Raw genomic sequence first — 16,621 nt, 5'->3', positions numbered from 1 at the left:
ACTAATCAAGAAGGCAATTGGAAAAGCTGACTTCATTCTAAAAAAATGAATATGTTCATGGAAAACCAGCCTCAAGTTAGGGCTTCAAATGAATCAATTCTGAAGGAGGACGAAATTACATTACTGGCGTTAAAAAGACAAGTCTTTGAGACACGTCATAAATTCTTCCACTGGCAAAGAGATGATGCTGAGCAGTGGTGAGAGCAGTCGGCCTTGGCGCGTCCCACTTCCCTGGAAAGTTTTGTGGCAGTTCTCAAGCACAGAAGGATCTTGTGGTGTCTCTGCCCACCCCAGCATCTCAGCTGCCTTTTACTCAGGTGCCATGCTGCCTAAATTGCTGGTGGCCTGTGCCCAGTAGCTTTGCTGTGAGACTGGACCAGCCATCAGCACACTCAGGATTTGCTCAAGGAACAAGCACTGCCTGCCTTCATCTGGGAACCTTCGTAGTACAGGGGCTGAAAGGTGACATTTATTTACTTTCATTGGTGGTTTTTGGAGAACTGGATTAGCTAATGGATTTTTTTCATGGATCTGCTTTTATTGACACACAGAAGTTCTTGCTCACCATCCTCAGCAAATGGATTCCAAAGCACATGGTCAACTTCCATGGGAAATGGATACCCACATAAAGAAAATATACAGAAATGTCAGAGGGAATCACAGAAAGAAACAAACCACAAAGCAAAAATTCTGTTCATCTCGAAACTAGCTGTCCCTCAATTAGATAATTAGGTCTGTAAGAGACTGAGAAGACCTCTACAAAGACAATGCAATAATTTTTCACCATGTCTGAAAAGATAAAGATGACAGCTTCATTAAAGCCAGTGGAAAATTATTAATAAAAGAGGTCATTTATGTGCTGCTCCTGTTTCTCTAAATTACTCTTGTTGTTCAACAGATCTGAGTTACAACAATTGTATCTGTAAGTAAAAATATTGCATTTCTAGCTTTCATGCCAACTTTGAAGACTGAGACCAGTAAGTGAGGACCAGAGAATTTATAAGGGATATTCAGGTTAGCCTGTAAAGACAAATTTATGAGACTCTGAACCTCTGGCAAGCATCTGCATCTGTTCTATTTACTCAGGTAACACGAAAGAGGCCATGCTACCAAAACACATCATAAATGAGTTACTAAATTAGGTCATTCAGCCCCAGCATTAAGACTGGTAGCCATTATATATTGGTTTATTTTATTAATGTAGGCAGTTACCTCTCTAATGGGACTCAGATGAGGATGTTCTTACCAGTAATGGGAAAAATAATCTTTTTTAGTTCTTACTAAAAAGTCTCCCCTAGTCTCTTCCCTTCTCACTATGTATCTAAAATTACTGAAATCCAATGGCTTCATAAAATGTAACCTCTAAAGTAGTGCTTTCTCGAGAACAAATTTTAAAAACCCAACAAAACAAAACAAAAAAATAACCCTGACAAACTAAAAACACTTGGATTGTACAAAATACCGTGAGAAAGCTTCTCACTAAATAGTTCCTCTGGCAAATACAATAATGGAAGGAAACAGAGTACAGTGAATGAAATCTATCCCATGTTAATTATGTTGCTTTTTTCCCTTAGGAAAGACTGTTGGGTATATGAATACAGCATACAAACTGCTGAAAATTAAAATGTGCTGCAGAACTGAAGTCTTGCTAGTCTCTGCTTAATGTTTAGCCTTTCACTTGTGAGCCGGGAAGATACGGCACTTCACATAGGAAACACCACGTCTCTGCCAGGCTTTGCATGACAGGAGTGATCAAACTGCACGCAGGGCACACACATGCACTTACTCATGACAAGACAAGGAAGTGGTTTTGGGGTACAAACCATAGGCAGCTGCTGCAGCAATCTGAGGTACTGCTGTTGGTGCCTCCAGCCTCCTTTCTATGCTATGGAAATGCAAATGAAAACACATCTCCATTAAATTCTGTACTTTGAATATAACTGAAACAGGGTTTTTTAATCAAATTAAACTTCTTCTGCTGTTTTGTTAGTGGCACTTATCTAGCTAGATAATGAGAAGTCATTTTGTTCTTCGGTTATAAAAAGCTGCTGTAAGTACATAAAGTTAACAAAACACATGCATAACTAAACTTAATTTTAGAAGTTGTCAGTCTCAATTTTGAAATGCTGTGTGACATTCCAGAGTCCTAGTCATACCATAGTATGAATTATGGGCAATGCTGGCCGTGTGCCCACAAAAAGAAGATAAAATACTAGAGCTGCTCCTTGAATTTTGCTTTTCAGCAGAAAATATTGATATAAACAGCAATCCATCAACTTACTCACTGCAGCCAAGAGCGTTACCACTGTGATGAAGTACCAACAGACATATTTGTCCCCAGAGCATCCTTCAAGAGCAGGGTGTAGCCCAGAGCATTTGCTTTGATCCATACCACTGCCATTTGCTTGATGCTTTTCCCCTGCCAACCAAGTTTCAGATGCGGAACTGGAGGCTTTGATAATTTAGGCCAAAGAACACCTTTGCCTTTTCACAGGAACTAAGCTCTTTGCTCTGGTCCAAAGCATCATGAAAAGTTCAAAGGAATCATCTGACAATGCTGGATAGGATAAATACCAGCATTTATTAGTGATATGAGTCAGCAAATAGTTTCTTGCCCTGTAGAGTCAGAAAGTTTGTAGCTGTCAGGTTCTCCACAGCATTTGACATTCTGTCATGAAATACACTGAATTCATGAGTGACTCCAACGCAATCATGAGTCAGACACTCACACTGCTCCATCCTGAAGAGCGATAGCCAAGGTCCTTCTATTGCCAGCTGTATGATATGACCCAGAATCTCAGAATGATTCAGGCTGGAAGGGACCTCCATAGGTTACTTGGGAAAACTACTTGCTCAGAGTAAGGCCTGCTGAGGTCATGTTTCTTCAGGGCTTCATCCAGTCAATATGGTTATCTCCAAGGCAAGGGATCCTGCAGACTCTCCTGTCATCAACTCGAGTGCTAAATCACTCTTCCAATGAAAAAAATCCTAATAACAAGCAAGAATTTCTCACTTTATGTTTGATGTCTCTTGTCCTGTCCTGTCACTGTCTTCCTCTTAGAAGAACTTGGATTCAACTTTATACACATGGTATTTTCTCTAGCTGCTACCAACTCTCCTGACATTCTTCATTCTCGGACAAAAACCTCTCCCTCCAAAACATTCAGTGAAGATGACCAGGTTCATCCTTGCCACCATTCTCATTCATGTTTTGCAGTCTTCCTTCATCCCTCTTTGGAGCCACTCCATTGCCTAGACCAGTGAATGAGTTCAATGCTGAAACAGAGCCAGCCCTGGTCTTCTTTTAAAGAAGTCAGAGAGTCAGCAGTGCTCTACAGCTAGGGGAGTCTTTCTGAAACAAAGGCACACAGCCAGTACTTCAGGTAGGAAGATCCAAAATTCCTGAAGACAGAAGGCTCAGGCCAAAGTTGATTAAGCCTTCAGCAGAAGAGGACATACTGTTTTCTTGATATTTTCTCCTCCAGGTATTTAAAATTCACCCTTTTCTCTCTTGTGGCCCCTGTAAAGTTTTCCTCAGCCTGTGTTTCCTAGGCAGCTCATGCATGTGGAAATAATCTCTGCAATGCCAATATTCTTTTTTTGAACCTGCCCCAGTTCAAGACAAAAGATCCTGGCTCTATTCAATTCTGAAAGGCTATTCTGCACCACATTAGACCAATACAAATACTCTCATGTTTTCTTGTCTTTCAGCATAATATGAGACTCTTATCATTTCCTCCCCTTATAAAAATATGTATACCAATTCTGGGAAAGAAAAGCAAACCCAGCAGTATGAAAGAACTACAAAACATCCTCATATTGTGTGTATTGACAGCCTGGTCATGGTCAGGTTTTGATGTACACAACAGGGAATTTATATATATCATAAAAAATTATCAATGGAGAAGTTAGAAGGATTGAATTTGTATGTCCTAAGGCAGCAATATACTCCAAGATTGGAGTGTCATGTCTAACAAGTTCAGGCCTAGTAGAGACATCAATATACTGTGAGATAAGCAATAGCTACCCAAAGGGCTGCTACTAGTCACTGTACCACAGGTTTATTTGTATCTCTGAGCCACTAAGATTATGTTCACACACTCTGCTATATTTTACATAGTGACTCCAAGTTTTTTAAAAAATTTTTCAAGAACTGAAAGTAGAATTTCCCATTCTCTCATTTTCAGAACTAGCCTAGCTCATATTTTGGTCCAAGAATGATAGGGTTTTTATATTTTCCATCCAGTCATTAGAAAAAATATATATATATTAAAAAAAAAAAAAAAAAAAGTCATTTCTAGCAGCCAGGAATTGGTGACAGTAATCCACCAGCTTATTATTATTGTTATTGGAAATAATAATTTTGACTGTAAGTCAAAGCATGCATTAGTCACGAGAATGCTTCCATGCAGCAAATGTTCTGGAAAGCATTTAGGTGTCTTACTGAATTTTCCATATAGCTCTGGGGAGTAGATGTTAAGGAAACTCTGCAACCTTTTAAAGGAATATTGCATGTTTTCCTTTCTCCACAGAGTTTCAGTCTGTGAGGTTTATGATTAAAGCCTCAACTCACCCCAAATTATAAGGGAATCACATGCCGCACTACACTAACATCAAGAACCCATTTCACACAGAGTTTTTGGCTGGTGGCTGGATGGAGGTACAAGGGTAAAGGAACATTCATACAGCATCGCAGAAATCTAGTTGGAAGTTTCTCCCACTTCAGCAAAGCCCAGGGCCATTTATGTGCTTTGCTATATTCTGTGAGTTCAGAATCTTTAGACTGGAAAGTACATGGAAACCCACAGGACCCAGAACATCCACTCACCATAACTAACTACTGTATATCCCACAAGGGATTGGTGCTCCCAGGCTCTGTCTAGGCTCTGCTTGCTAGAGTGCACCCAAGGGTGTTTTGAAGTTGAAAGTTTCCAGCATATGAAGTCCAGGTTTCCTTCACCTCATCTTGGGCTGACTATAAATTCAATCTGCTCTTGACCAGGTCAGAGCCCTTTGGAAAGTCCCAAGATCCTTACAAGGCAGGATCTGCATAACGTTTCTGCCAGGCATTGGTACTAGGAGATCAGGAGGGAAGTGGGAAACTGGAAAGTATCAGGACCTCACAGTGCCACAGGGGAGCCTTCAGGTAGTATGTGAGCAAATTGCTGAGTCCTGAATCTATCAGAAGCACAAAACCCGGGCAGACTTGAGATAATCTCCTCCACCTCCATTTTCCAATCAGGTAGACTTCTTCTTCCCATTTCTCCCACTGGTTTTTAAGTGCTTCAGCGATTAGAGACCTTCTACTTGTCAATGTTCCTGTATTCCTTCTGTGTGTATGCTCTTTGCTTAATTAGGTCTGCTTCAGGGAGGTTGGACCAAGTGACCCACTGTGGTCCCTTCCAACCTTACCCATTCCGTGATTCTTCCGCACACATGATGTCTCTAATACTCTCTTAGAGAGCATCTGACCTTGACTTAGGCAGCTAATCCCTATCTTCTCACTCTGCTGTAGGCAGAGTAGAAAATCCCCTTTTTCTGTGGTTTCCTTGATCCCTGATATTGGTTCTGGCTCTCACTGCTGCCCTCCGCAGTGGAGGCAGCCCTGCAGCAAGAAAAAGAGAGATTCAGTGTCAGCAAAGGCCAACATTTTCCTGTCCACCAGCCTCATCAGGCTGAGATCCTCACAGCAGTGCTATGATGTTTCACTGGTGACATTTCTTCCCCTCTCTGGGAAGAATTGTTTCTTCTTGGAATCTTCCTTCTTGGCTAAATGGAACACACATCACCAAGTGTTGCTTATTCAGGGAAAATTGCTATTATTCCTTTAATATGAAACAGATCGATGTACCAGAGTCTTGGAGCAACTGAATTAGAAATTAATAGGGAAAAAAACAGAAGACAGAGAGAAAAAAACCCCACCCAAATCACAAATTAAACAACCCCTGCCCTCAATCTTATGCTTAAGCCAAGAAATATATTAAAACTTGGTTTTAACTTGTAAGTATTGGCAAGCAAAGTCAATCCTAGAGCAACCACAGAGGAATAAAACAGCAGCCATAAAAACCAGACTGGATACTGAGAGATAAACTCCTGCACATCCATTATGCAATTAATAACTGCCAGAATAACTGCAATTCATTTAGGAGTTGAAATCAAATCATAAATCAGTCCTCAGCCACATGTTAAACAAAAAGTAACAATTTTAAAACATACTTGCTGAGTGTGGTGTTAGTAATTGTAAATTATTAATTGCATGTTTTAAATACAGATGCTTATCCCTTTCTGTTGCTCACAGTTCTGCATGCATGTTTTGCACTACCATTTGGTCCCCAGAGGCGTCACATTCCATGTTCCCAAGGTAGTGTATTACAACCCACTGACTTCCATGTACCTTAGCCTGTTTGCTCAATGGACTCGTGCCGTATCATTCGCCCAGCAGTCACATACACAGCTAGCAGTCCTTCTTGGAGTCTTAACAGAAAGAGAGGGTTTTCCAGGCTGCAGCAGTGAGGTTTTGTGCTGATAGAACAACTTCCAAATACCACTGGTTATTACAATGACAAAGCAAAACACATGATTCCTGTTCACAGGGCATTAGTATGTGTAGCTGTAAAACACAACTTTCACTAAAGGTTTAACTTATGTTGCAGTATTTCATGCTTACACTTTGTTCCAGAAGAGAGGAAACGTGTTGCATCCAAGACAGACTTGGACAGACAAGTTGCTGACTGTCCGTGATGGTTTGCTGCTCCTGAACGGATATGGTAAGCGTGAGGCAAGGGGTCATGCCTGTTTCCTTTTCTGGCTGCTCATGGCAGGTATTGCATGTGGACTTCTTATCTTCTTCATCTCTCATACCTTAGTGTAGACCTTGGATGTGACTTGAGAAATTGACCTAGAAGTTAACTCCATCATACTCACCTTGAGAGAAGAAGCAGCTCCTTCCTCCCCTCTCATCCACTGTAACCCTAATGCAGAGTAAGACTGAGGTTTAGTGGAATTCTTGTGTCCCTGCATTTGAGGTAATCGCTCTTCAAAAACACGAAGTCCCATAACACATGCAATATTCATGCACCATGGGGGGATTTTCTTCAGCTTCACTGAGCTTTGGATTAAGCTTCATAGAACTTGAAACTTTCCACAGTCTCAAACCTCATTGGTTTTGGCCTTTCTGCAAGCCTGCAAGGGACCCAGCAGCACAAACACACCACACATCCCTCCCTCCCCACTTCAGCAGGATTTCACTTAGCTCCATCTCATCTTAATTCACCAGCTGACCTAATGGTATTTTGAGTGAAGCTGATTCCACATCTGCTCATCAATACTGCATCTCACATCTCAGCCCTAGAGATTTCTATATTTATCTTGCCTGGGATTACAGGGGGGGCACAAGGAGGCTGTAAGTAGCTTACACCATTCTCCTTGACTTATCAAAGGCTTCTGGTACAGAAACAGTGCTGGCTGTTTGTAAATGAATTTGCAAAACAAACATACATAGAGACAGATAAACCAAGTTCACATACAGTATAACATAATATATGATATATGATATGATGATATGATTGAACTATGGATGAAAAATATTTTGCTTACATTTCTTTACATAGCATGTATTATTAAGATTCCTGTCCATGGAAAAGTAGGAAGTATCCTTCTATAGGATTTCCCTGATGAAAATATGAAGGTACATCTTCAGTGTACTTCTACTATGAGTAACACTTCATACATGCCATGCAATTATCTCTGTCTCAGGTGAAATCTATGGGACACTGCTGAGGGCTTGAAACATTTAATTCTGCCTCCATTTCTTTTGGGATCTTTCTGGATTGTGTGGATATATAGTTACTCTGCCTTTATGATATAATTTTTAAGCACTTACTTGGACAGTTACCAAGTATCCTTTAGGACTCCCACAGACAGAGAAGCAGACTCACTGTAACCATCTGGGGCCAGAACTATGATTAACTTTCCAGTCAATGTGCCTGTAGGATAGGACTGTGTGTTAGATGTGTTTCTTCCACTTCAACCAGAAAAACAAAACAAAGTTTAAAAGTGGCCTCTGGATTTGGGTGCCCAGCATGAGACTTTTTTTTTTTTTTTTTTTTCTGTTAGGTATACAAAAATCACTGATGCTTACAAAATTTTGGAAGCCGGTGGTCTCCTGTCCCTAAATCAACAGAAATCTTCCTTCCCTTACACTGGCAACTGAGTTCCATTCACAACTCTTACAGAATATACTCATTTGACACACGGTAATAGGATCTAAAATCACAATGTCCTTTTGAAATGATATGACCTGCCTTTCCTGCTGGTTTTTGCATCATAAACCTTCAGGTTTTGGTTTCATTGACTTTGCTGTTTCAATTTACAAGGGAATGACACCAAGACAGGCACCTCAGTTGGAGAGCTTGGGATGTGTAATCGCTCCTCATTTGTCTAAGAAATTCTCTAGCTGTTTCTGTCACTCTGTAAGACTGTCTGGAGACCTCTAGTTTGATGATGTATACCTGCAAGCTTTCTTGATCCCATAAGCCAGCAGCTCCTTGACTCCAAAAAACCAAGATTTCTTCACTGCTTGACAGAGCACCTCCTACAGAGGCAGTCTGTTTGCTTTTACCCCTGAACATCCCCACTGCTCACACCCCACAGACATCCCTCTGGGCCTACCAATACTCTGTCACCAGCACCTACCCAGTCACTCTCACCACCAGCAACCACATCCACTTCAACTTTCAGCAAAGCACCAAAGGCACCTCCTTCCCTACCTCCCCCTGCCTGATTATCACATTTCATTGCCTTTTAACTTCCTGGTGCATTCAGAGGAACATAAGCTTCACAGATGGATGGTGAGCAGTCTGTGAATGAAAATAGACTGGTTGAAGTCCAAATAACGGCTATGTAGTCACAGGCAGACCAACCTAAAGAAGCCCCTTCCTAAGTGGCTTCATGTGCAGCTCACTGGGCTTAGGTTGGGAATAGCGTCAGTGTTTTAAGAAACCTGAGAGAGCTTGTTTATGACATATCCCTTTTTAGCCCCTTAACTAATTTCATCCTCCCTCGAACACAATTTCAGTCAGATTACCCATGTGACATCTTGGACTGGATGCAGTAGTGGGACAGAAAAGGCTGTATGGAAACAGTGTAGCCCCCATATGTTAGTTGTGGGGCTAATAGGCGAAGACCAGGCCAGGGAGGTATGAGTATACAGATGTTCCCTGGTTTCCTGCAGCTAAGGCTGCTTGCACCTTGGCAGAAGTGGTGGACTGAGGACAGGATGCTGCTATCTCAGCTAATGTCAAAGAGAGGCAAGGGCATCTTACAGCATTGTCTCCAGAGTGTTTGCAAAGGAAGGAATGTTTGGAAGGAATTTGGCTCAGTGCTTCCAAAGTCCACATGCTAGCAAGTGTCTACGGTGCTGAAAATAAGCTGGCACCGTGCAGCAGCCTACTTTTGTAGGCCCAAAGTGCCAAGGAGAAATAAATGCACAGTGGGCACGACGGGGCCGCTTCAGCTGTGCGGGTGTAACGCAAGCAGTGGGGTAGCAGGGCAGGGGAGAAGTCGTGTAACTGCAGCTCCCCCATTCACACTGCAGCTGGCATGAGACTCAGAGCCAGCCATCTGCTGATGCAGTTGGTAGGCTTCAAGAGGACATCTTAAGGGAAACTCCTCAAAACCCTGAAGGTGTCTAGACTGAGGGAAGAGTGGTTATTTGGGGTGCCTCTGGTGGGAATTGGGATGAAGAACTTCAGTCAACACAAAGTACACGAGCTTGTACATGCACACCTTCTCTTACAGAGGCTCTGGCAAAAGAATCAGAGTGTGTAGAGTATCTTATTTTTCTCTGTAGAATTTGCAGCCAACAATGTCAGACTGCTTTTTAATCCTTACCTAGTCAATCTGAACTATTTCTGTGAAATAGACTACACGGACATTGAACACCTCAGCCTTGAAGCATAGTCACCACTGGAGTACGGCAACAACTGGGTAGTAAGGTGCAATGCCATCTTCTCAAGTTCAAAAGGAAGTAAAGATTTTCAGCTCTGGTTCTATTTCATGAGGAGTGTGGAAGGCTCAAGTGCAAACACTCAAACTGGATATGGTGGGGCTAAGATTGGCCTTGCAAAGTGGTTGTCACTGTCAAAATAATACTGCTCAGGACTGGGAGTGATCAGGGTAGCAAGGCAGTCTGAATCAGCATGAAAATAAATTTAAAGTAAAATCCCCAGCACCGTTCCAGGCTGCTGGAAGCCCGCACAGGCCCAAGAAGTCCTTGTTTGCACTGTTCTCCAGCCCTTCCAATACATCTATTCAGATTCTCAGGGTAGGAGCAATCTCTGGTCAGCTCTTCCCTGTTTCAGGTAATATTTAATCTTGTGTTTACCTGAAAGCCAGTTCTGATGCTCGTTCTTGGGTCAATATTTCCTGTAACAGCAAGAGATGGAAATGCACAAAGACATTAACGAAATCAGCATTCTCTCACATGATTAACAATGTTTCCTTTTCAACACTCAGCAGGTGAAGAAACTCAGCAGTAAAATTCTTCTGCACATAAGGACCCAGAATATGACAACTCCTGCCTTAACAAGAGAGCACATGTATTGATTCCATTCCTTTCAGTGAAGGTAGAAGGGAAAGTGTTAATTATGCTTTGTGGGATGAATGAAATGCACTGTACAATTAGCACCTTCTGTGCTCCTGCCTAATGACAGGCTTAAGAGAATTCTCTGTACTGTCCTACATATCACCTTTCTTCTGACATTATCTTCCTTTTCTTGGCTCTCTACGTAGAATTTTAATGAGATCTTAATTGTTTTTCCATCAGCTGCAAGGATTTCAATCCCAAGTCATATGTTGGTTGTCATTCTACAGAAGGTGGTATGGGGAGCTGTAGAGATGTTCTCTTGCTAAAACGGAGCAGAAGGCAGCCCCCACACCTCCCACTGCATCCCAGGGAAGGGCTGTCTCTGTGTTTCCAGTGCAGGCCCGGAGATTACACCTTGGTATTTCTGCAGTGACACAGTGGGGACGGGAAAAATCAGTCACACAAACGACTGCCATCACCTCCCTGCAACTCCACTGGTTGCAAGGAGGTTTGAGGCGCTGGTTTCTGCATCAGAAGGGTTTGCACTCAACACAGAGGACTTGCAGGTGCCAAATGAGCTGTACATCAGCCTCCTATTTTATGTCCTTGGCCATTTACTAGTCACCTGCACACTTCCGTCTTTTGTTTTCATCATTCAGATCATCTTCAGTAGTACAGAGTACTTAAAACAGATTTACTTACTTCTCTTAAACCATTTCAAGGGCACTTCTAAAGATATCAGAGATTCCCTGAAGCATCATGAGGAAAACAGGATGTTGCAAGAACAACTGGGTAGAGCTCACCATGTCTACTGATCACAGGGAGCACAAAAGGCTCCCTGATGTACGCAGCCATGATGTGGTACCATTACAGGAAAAGATGCTATGTGCTAGGATTAATCTGTATGGTCATCAGACTGCATGAAGATAAATTTCAGGTTTAAAGAGGTGCTGCTCTATAGTTAATTAACAGGCCATTTCAAGAGTTGACAGTGCCTGTGGCATCCTGGCACTAGGTGTGAGGGTGCAGGGCCTGGGAGCAGGAGTGGCATCACAGCAGGCAGGTAAGCCCTGAGCACCGGAGCTCTGAGGCTGATGGCAGGAGCCTAAAACCAATGACAGTTAATTAATATCTCAGACTTCCATAATATTCACTCCTGAGTTCTATATATAGCTTATAATCAATGGTCTGGAATTATGTTAGCAAACAGCAGCATTTACAAAATGAGGAAACTGAGGCGCATGTTGCCAGTCTGAAGAGTATGAAATCAGAGGAAAATACAACTTGAGGCTTAGAGAAGAGCAGTTTCAGGGCCAGGAGGAAAACTTCACCTTCCTACTCTGAATCCTGTGCTCCTCAACTGGACAATGCTATACAGGTTAGCCAGCCATGTTTAGTCAATACTTACATGATTTTATTATTCATCCACCATCTTAATATTTTTTAAAATATTTCTCACAGCCTTGTTTCTGCACACTACTCTATTTCAGCATGCAGAGCATTCAATGACAGTTTTCATGTAGCTGTCTTCTGTAATCACATCTTCTGCCCTCCCAAAATATCTCCTTCCCTTATGGGAAACAGTATGGAAGAAATAGCATCTTTTATGTCATAGCTGCTGTATGGCAACGATGTGGTTTCCATCTACACCTTACCCCCATTATAAATATTCACTTTTTGACAGCTAGAATCTTCCCTTCGGGGCTTTGGTGCCAATCCAAATCCCAGGAAAGTGTAAGAAAACAAATTAATTAGCAGGCACTGGAGACTGTGAATGTTGCCCAAAGGTATACACTGGCAAATAAATATGAGAAGCCTGTGGTGCTTATTAAGCGGCTTAAGCTTGGCTGATTGGCCACTGCACCAGAGAGCAGTGGGCAGTTCTGCAGCTGCACTGCATCTTTCTCACACTGGGCATATCTCCTGCTCCACTTAGGGGTGACACCAGGAAGCCACCTCAGATTTGAGGTAGGTGCTTTACATTTGATCACTTGCTATAAACAAAATAGGCCAGTGTCTCCACACTAACATGCAAGGCTGTAAGATAACCATACAAACTGATGTCCCCTCAGCAATGAGCAGCTTCTCACATTGGCATCCATAGAGCATCGTAGCCATTTAAACAGGGCTCTAATTTTGACCACTAATAAGAAGATGCAAGTAAGCTGATGAGACCTAAAAACTTTGTTTACTCCCTCTTTCTCAGACAATCTTTCGTTGACCATGACAAATATTCAAATTAAAGCAAACACTGCAGATATGAGGGAATCTTTAATTCACTGACAAGAAATGCTGCCTTCAGGACCTCTTTCATGACCACTATAAATAGAAAGCCATAGCACAGCAAAACTGAAATCAGTGCTGACAGTCCAGCTCTTGCCTTCTTTAAACAAGTTGCCAAAATGTGCAGAAATTTAAGCATTCAGAGAGATAACACACTGTTTGCTCAGTGCACCTCATCTGTAATTTACAGACTGCTAATGCTGACATCACTTGAACACTCTACTCTTACTTTAAAAATGCGTCCCTTGCCTAGAGCTTTAGACAAATCGTCTAATTTCCCAACAAGCCAGAAACATTCATTTGAGTGCTGCTACTAGAGCAGAGCAAAATATGTTCCTGTTGTGTCATAAATGGAGAACTGTTGAGTCCAGAACTCAAATGTCAGGGTGCAGGCAGAGGCTGATGCATTTGACATTCCCTACATTTGTGGATGAACTCCCCTTTCAAAAGCATAACTATACCTCTGAGCATGGGAGATATGCAAGAGCAAGCAAAAAGTTGGCTACACCAGCCCTGGCCTACTCCACCAGATGCTTCCACCCCTCGTTTCACTAGATAAAATGTAATACTCAAGTAATAAGCAAAGTTCAAAGAATGTCAATTTAAAAATTCCTCTGAATGTCATGTGACAACTGTGTTTTATTGCCAACATGCTCCCCATTCTCCTCTGTGCCTCTTGCTCCCTCTCCCAGTTACATTTTCTGGTGTCATATACCTTTTAACCAGGAGGAAAGATGTTTAACTTTTTCTATATAAAACAAAAAAACCAGCAAAACTCTCTGCAACCTTCTGAAAGCAGTTACCTTTAACAAGTCACCTCAAATTAAATTGCAAAGGAGTCCCACTTAAAAAGCAAGCATGGAAAAAAAAAAACCATGAAAGTCCCTGAACAAGCCCCATCTTGAGAGAGAACCTGAGCGAGAACCCTGCACTGGGTTGAGGGAATGATTAAGCAGGCATAACCCCAGAAATTGGAAAGTTTCCCAAGGGTTTAAGAGATCTTTAAACATAATAGCCTCTGCAACCAAAATATGAACTCAGGTCCTTGTTAGTGCAACTCTAGCCTATTCATCCTGGTAACCTCTTGTTAAGGCACCGTGTGAAGTGCCTGGCTTTTCAGGCCAAGGCTTTCTACGTCTCCTGAAGGGGAGCTGCAGCACAGCCGGTGCCATGAGGAGCAGCTGCGAGGTCTCTGCAGGAGGCAATTGGCACCAGGCTGATGCCTGGTGATACCTGCACCATGTGTGAAGGTGAAAATGCAGGGAATGTGAACAGAGCGGGAGTCCACACACATAAGAAGGGACTGTGGGCTGTTGAGGCATGGACAGCTGATGGAAATAGTCTCTGCAGTGCCATGGAGCAGCGATACAGCCCCAAGGCACCCATCCAGCTAGCAGGGCTCTTGGGGCCCTAGGAGTATCCATCCTCAGGAAACACAGAGAGAGCTGGTGTGTGTTTAATCACACAAAAGGAATGTTTTGGCTATGCACATGCATGCATGGAGTCCCCTGACTGGGGAGGAAGCTGGCATCTATGAATCTCATGACCAAACAGGGTGGGTGTATATATATATATATGTATATATTTATAAACGCACACATGGTCATGTGTTCTTTCTTCATGATCTGTGTCTGTGCCTTACCTGGATTTATGAGAGGTGGCATCAATCAGTTTGGGAAAATGCTTGGGATCCTCAGCTTCCAAGGAAGGAATGGATAAAATCTCCAATAGATATGGGATTTTGGGGAAGCTGTTAGATTCACCTAAAGTAAAACACAGAAAGTATATCACAAAACACTGAATATGGTACCTTTCTTCCATTATTTCTGAAAAGTGTAATTAATATCTTTGCCTGTGCTGTAAAAAACTCAAGACAAATTTGTCCTTCAGGTCACAGGAAGTGGAGGCATACAGGGAAAAATAAAATCAGCGTTGCATTCAGTTCACATCTGTGTGGTACCCACTGCTAGAGCCAAGATTATTTTTCCCTTTCATTTTAATCATGCATGCTGAAAATGAGAACTATGTAGCACACTCCTTCCAAGCCAGAGTGGCAGACACCCTGACTCCTCTTCCCTACAAACAACCCTTTGGGGCCACACCATCCCTGACCATCCCAGAGCACAGCTTCAAGGATAGCACTTGACAAGTAAAAAGTACAAGATGGTGAAGGTATTTTGTTCTCTCCCCACCCCCACCTTTTAGTTGCACTGAATCTATATAAACAAATGATATCATTGACTTTGCCAGTAGATTAGTCTTTTCAACTGGGAATACTACTTCATTTAAAATAAGGGATTGGAAACCCTTCACGAGAGTCAGGTAAAACTAGCATAGACACATCACTCCCAAACATACCTAAAAAAAAAAAAAAAAAAGAGGCAGAGATTGACCAAGGGACCTATGAGTGCTTTTTTTTATTTCTAGCTGCTATGGGCTTTCTTGGAGACAACCAGTTGCTGTCTCCCAGAAGTGATGGAAACCCTGGCTTTGCCCTGGCTTGAAGCCGAGCTTAACTGGAGAGGTGAAAAAACTTACAAGAAGTACTGATTGCTCTCCTTGCTAATTCAAGTAATATGCTGGCCACAGGGGCCCTCTGCTGCTCCTCAGCAGCCAGAGACACAAGTGAGGGAAGCAGGGTGGGGAGCAGTGCTTGACTAGGGGCCCCACAGTGGCCAAACCAGCTGCTGAGGAGAAGCAACACCTCACATTATCCCCATTGTATCTCTTGCAAGGAGCACAGTGGGCAAGCAAGCAGCCTTTCCCATGGGAGGGGGAGGGAAGCTACTTTGATCAGCGTGGCAGGAGTCAGTGCTGCTCCCTGCACTGCAAGGAGATGGAGGAAGATATGTCCCCATTCTGTCTTGGAAATAAAATGCTTCACTTAATGATTTCAGTATGATAATGAAACTTTCCACTCAGGCAGAGCATACAAGACCTCTCAGATGCTCTCAAAACTTCTTCCTTAGATTAGTGGTGCAAAAAGGCACCATAAACTAAAGGTAAATCCACAGGTTTTCTCTTGATGCTGGGAGCCCTCACCTCAGTGCATCCCCACAAACTGTGAAAATTGTTCTCTTTTGCTTTTTCCTAATGATGCCGCAAAACCAGGACACAGCACAAAGGCAACTAACTGCAAATATCAAGCTTCAAAAGATAACAGCTTATATGATCTCTAACAAGTTTCCATAGATGTTTTCTTTTACTACTGTTCAAACCCACTGCAGAGTCCTTGTCCATATGTATATACATAGGTAGTCCTGGAGTGGATTTTATGGGGTAACACAAGATCCCCAAGACAGACATGAGCCACCTTGGGCTGACAACAGAAAGGAAAATATAAAAGAAGGTTTCAAGCTCATTTCCAAGCCAATAGTATTTTTTTTTCTGCCTGCCAAGATACACTGATTAGGCACATCTTGTTAGAATTACCTTCATAGCATAGAATTACTGTTCATCGCATATAAACTTCTACAAAAGTTCAGCAAAAATTAATGTGAATTCAATCAATGACCTGGAGAATAGGGGGAAAGGAGTATTTTTTTTTTTTTTTCACCAGTAATTTGTATAAATTCAGCAAAAAAATTGCATTTACTGTCAGTCAATATACGAGTTCTTTGAATGATTTGGGGGGGGGGAGGAATGACACCCAAATTGCCTAATTTCACTGATTCAATGCATCTTCTGCCAGTCAACAGGAGCTTTCAGCCTAGACAAAGACTAAAATAAAGCATACCAAATAAAAGCCATGGA

This window comes from Hirundo rustica, chromosome 3 (genome assembly GCF_015227805.2).
Source record: "Hirundo rustica isolate bHirRus1 chromosome 3, bHirRus1.pri.v3, whole genome shotgun sequence".
Lineage (NCBI taxonomy): Eukaryota > Metazoa > Chordata > Aves > Passeriformes > Hirundinidae > Hirundo > Hirundo rustica.
Note: the sequence above shows the minus strand (reverse complement) of the source record.